Here is a 5,385-nt window from a genome sequence, read left to right on the forward strand (position 1 = left end):
AAAAAAAAAAAAAAAAGCCTACGTAGATTTCGATGAAAATAATGCTCTAAAATATATGGCTGCTTAATATAGAGCATTTCGTTAATTGTAACGCTGTATAGTTCTTACTTGTTAATACATTACAGAATATTTTGTTTCGTTTACTATTTATATGCAGGATGAAAATCCAGATAGATAAAAAATAAAATTTAGGATAAAAATAATTTACTATTTTAAAAACATTCATTTATATTTATTATTTTATTTTATTCATTTATTTACTATTAAGATATTTATAATAAAGCTATAATAATTGTGAAGACAAGTCATTTTCTTTAAGTCATGGATATGATTTAAATCATTCATTCGAATTTGAATTTGATTCATTTTAGAGAAGCATCAACTGAAGATGCTTAAGTTGTATACGAGCAAAAATTTTAATTATTAAACATTAATTAATCATATTACATTTTAATTAAAATCAGGCATAAACGTTTCTTTAGTACGTTCTAAAATAAAATAAACAATTTAATATAAAAAAATAAATAAAAGTTCATTAGATTATAATAAATTAAATTATACGATCTTTACGAATCGATTTTCCTCAATTTAAAATCTAATCAAATTTTGTATTTTACATCTTTACAATTTCTAATTTAAAATATTTAATGATAAAACTAAAATTTATTGCAATTTTCGTAAAGTTTAAAATTAATTTAATTTTAATGAAAGTAATTGAAGATTATACATTTTATTTTTAATTCGTTCTCTCCAATTCAAGATTCAAATCTCGATAAATCTTTATAAAATGAAATGAAAATAAATCATCATTAATGTAATTAGAATATAATACAAAAGAATTGATAAATAATGTTGCTTTCTTTATAATACAATAATTATATTTAAGATTTTATCAAGTACTTAGAGAAATAAATTTTATTAATTGAGTTTCTGATATCTGATTTAGAATCAATTCCATTTAAAGATAACTTTTAAATACTTCAGGTATTTGTAATAATTAGGTAATGTTTGATAGTTCTATTTCACAAAAGTTTGAATTATCTGATTAGATTTCAATTCATGAAGAAATTTAAATTAAAAGTATAATTGTCAAAAGTTGTGAAAATTTTCTTAAAAGATTTATATGAATAAAAATACAGTAATAAGGCAATGTAAAATTTTTTAATTGTAATATTTTAACAAAAATTAAAAATGTTATTAATAAAAACTAATTTTTAAAAAATTGCTATATTACTGAAATATCGGGTATTTTTATGATGGTTTAATTTTCTATTATTTTATGGTAATTTAATTTTAATTCAATGACTTACGGTAAGTGAATTATCAGAAATCAAAGAATAGAGAATAGGAAATGCTTTCATTAAATGTAACTTATGAATTTTTTTCTTTTAGAAATGTAGTAATTCAAATTTGATTTAAATTTGTGGTATAATCATTTTAATTTTTTTATTTTTGTAGCTAAATTTATTATATTTAAACCCTTTTTAAAAATTCGATAACATTGTATTTAATGTAATTATAATAGTTATATACTGTATTTTTTAGAATATTTCAGTGATTTTGATATCTGTCAAATTAACATCTTATATTTTATATAATAATGATTCTTCACTTACAAGTTAGATCGATAATCTTATAGAAAAGAAAGTACTCAATTTATTCAAATCGTTGCTAACATTTTCAACTCGTGCAGGTAAAAAATATATACATATTTATATATACAGCACAGTGGTGTAACCAGGGAAGGGGCAGGAAGGCAAGTGCTCCCTAAAGAAAATTTCAAGACAAAAAAATCCAAAAAATTGTCAACCTTCAAAAAAATGAAAAAAAACGACATAGTGATCAACATAATGGCCAAGAATGGGAAATAGCATTATAAAAAAGTAATCGATTTATACATTTTATAATAAAAAACCGGTAAAAATTTCCCGGTTTATAGTTTCTGGTCGCGCCACTGATACAGCAATTCCTCACTTAACGTCGTTTCATTATAACGTCGCTGAGAAAAAATACAAGTACAGTACATATGTAATCATTTACAATTAACTTTGTTGAATTTTCTTTATGATCAGTAAAATTGCTTGAAGTGGGAAATAATTGCAGACAGCAACCTCGTGTCTGCAACCTGTAGCAAGTTGCAGACACGATCCAATTAGAATTATATTAAGCCAATTATATTTTGTTTGCCTATGGAAAATTGCTTTCGTTATACGTCGTTATGCTTAACTTCGCAGTTTCCATGAACGACGTTAAGTAAGTACTTGCTGTATTTCTCGTTATCTGATTGAAATACGGTCCCATACAGTAAATCTATTTTGCATTTTGTATTTTATTTCATTTTATTTCATAAATGCAGATTATCACATTCAGTTAGCATTTTATAATGGGAAAAATTATATTGAAAACTTTTCCTATGTTATAAATTTAATTATTTATGAATAGTGAATGTTGTAATTTTCATTTAAAGTAAGGTGATAATGAGAAAAAATTAATTAATTCTTCTTAATTTTTATTCATAATATTAAGTTACGTAATGTAAAAGTCTATACCAAACAATGAAACTTGCGTAATAACAGGATTCTTATCTGTTTATAATGTTAATTAAATTTTTAAACGCCCAATACTTTGAAGCACATAATTTATTGCATTTATATTAATAATTTTTACTCTTTTATTTTATATAATATTTATATTTTACATTCGTATTTCAGAATAACAATTTATTAATTTTTACATTTTTTTGTGCTTATATTTATATATAAAAAACCAAAAACAATGTAATTATTCTGTAAGCTTTTATCTATAACGTCTTAATTAATTAATAAAGAAATTCAGTCAAATATAAAAATAAATTTAAAATATTAATTTTAATTATAACTTTATTATTATTATTTAAATAATATTTTATTAACTTTCCTTGATTTAAAACAATTTATAAGGGGTCAAAGTCGAAAGCCATCTGGTGGCTAATGTAGAAATCAAAAAGGATGGAAGTCTTCCGATCAATGATGCTTAGTCGATATCCCAAGACCTTTAGAAATTCGATTTGGCAACTCAATAGCCTTTCAGAATAACCAATTAAGTATGAAATATTGCGAAATATTTAAATATAAATTAATTATTTTTTTGTATCTGTCGAATGTATAGGTTAATATATATTTAAGGTAAGTTAATGTAAATTTAAATATATAGTTGATAATTGATGCATGGTGGGATTTCAAAGACCTTGACGATGTCCGTCACGCTCTATCAGTTAGAAACTTGATTTCAAATACAATAATTTAGTTAGAATTTTGAATATTGATGCTTAAATAAAATATATTTTCTTACTTTTATTTTTAATAATGCTATTAAGATTGGAAATAGTCATAATATTCTATTAAATTTATCACCAAATTTTTGCAATATAAGTTAAAAATTATATTTAAAAATATTGAAAACGTAAGATATTTTTTATTCGGTTTATTTATGAATTTTAGAATGTATAATGTTATTATTTTAAAATTTTTTTTCGAGACAAAATGTCGGTATATTTATAAATAATTAACAAGCATGTGATAGAACTACCTCTTTAGGGATCACATCGAGTAAAAACAACTAACTAAACATAATAATTATATATATATATATATACAATTATACAAAAAAGACATTTATATATAGGCTATAACAGCATCCATCTGAAAATTCTAGATACACTCTTGACGATTAACTTATTCCTTCCTAATTATAGCTTCTTTTTCTAAATGCTTTAATAATAACTATTATATGTATTTACAAGTCATAAAAATTAATATGCTATTTTATAATTATTAAAACTTGAAGTATTTATTATACATAAGTTCCTCACAAGTATATTTTCATTAATGTGATGACCATCTGTTTCAACATGTTTCTGTTACACTCAATTTTGCCTTTTAGGTATGTGAATTAGTGTTTAATGATCAGTGCAAATTCATTAGTTAAATTTCCAAGTTCATAAATTTTTCTAATTAAATTAAATATTGATATTTTATTTCTTTATCAACAGTTTAATGAGCTTCCTTAGAATATTATTACTCTAAAGATTTTCTCAATTATTCATAGTCTTAAAACTTATCGCAAATTCTTAAATTATTCTTTAAATTAAAAAATCATTAAATTATAAGTGTTAAATATAATTTAAGTAATTACAATTTTTCTAAAATTTTTAATTCAAACTTTTATTAATAAACTTTATTATTTTTTTTCAGATTTATTTGAATTTTNAAATAAATTGGATTTAAAGATAAAAGTTTACTTAGAAATAAAAGCCAAAAATAGAATCCTGTCTTACTCAATACATTTAAATTATATCAATACAAAAAACTAATTAGAAGATGCAAATCACATACCGAATTCTTTTAACTATATAATTATGAATTACTAAATATTATTAATTTAAAAATATACAGTATAATTTCGAATATTTCATAAAAAATATAAATAAGATTTAATATATTTAAATTTAAATTTGAAAAATTACAGTATAAATAAAAATGTCTGAGTATCGATCAGAGATTTTTCAAACCGTTAAATATTCAAATAAAGCAAAGTAACGTGGTAAAAAGAGATTTTTTGACATTTGAATGAAACAACGTTATCTTTAATTCGATAATAATAAAATTTTATCAGTAAATTTTTAAAAAGAGACAGTCATAAAATCGAAATTACTTTTTCCGAATTTTTAAAATAAAATTTATTAAAAACTAATAGTAATAAATACATTTTTAATATTAAAGTGCAGTGAAAAAATATGAAAGATTTGAATATTTCTTTCGCGATAAAAATCCCCATTTTAACGAAATTCTGATGATGCTTTTTGTAAAGTAATATCCTTAATAATTCAGTCTTTTTCAATCTCTATAATAAAAATGCGCTTAAAATTTGCCTGAAAGAACATTTACTATTATTATTAGTAATGGCAGACATAGTTTGCATCCATATTGGTTGATACAGATACCTAGTACCACCCCGAACTAAGGTCAAAACATAATTACAGAATAGAAAAAAAAACTGCTGTTTATCTGCTGTTGATATATGTATTAGTAATTAAACATTTCCTATTACAGTATTATTATAATTATAGTTATGTGAAGGAATTTTAACGAGCATTAAAATGATTACATTTAAGTAACTGGAATGTGAGTAACTGATTAAAAATTTTTATCATTAGTTTCTTTTAAATTTCGTCTTCAGGAGATGATGGCATTGCAGCCATTTTCTAAAATTGTAACAGGAAATATATTAATTTTTTTTGCATTTACTCTTATAAAATTTATTAATTAATCCACAGTCATTAAGACTTTTAATGTCTTTTAATGCTTTCAAGAATAATTTATTTGTCAGTAAATTGTTAATTTTAAT

The sequence above is a fragment of the Centruroides sculpturatus genome, unplaced genomic scaffold (assembly GCF_000671375.1).
Source record: "Centruroides sculpturatus isolate CEXI.00-Female unplaced genomic scaffold, Cexi_2.0 scaffold139, whole genome shotgun sequence".
NCBI lineage: Eukaryota > Metazoa > Arthropoda > Arachnida > Scorpiones > Buthidae > Centruroides > Centruroides sculpturatus.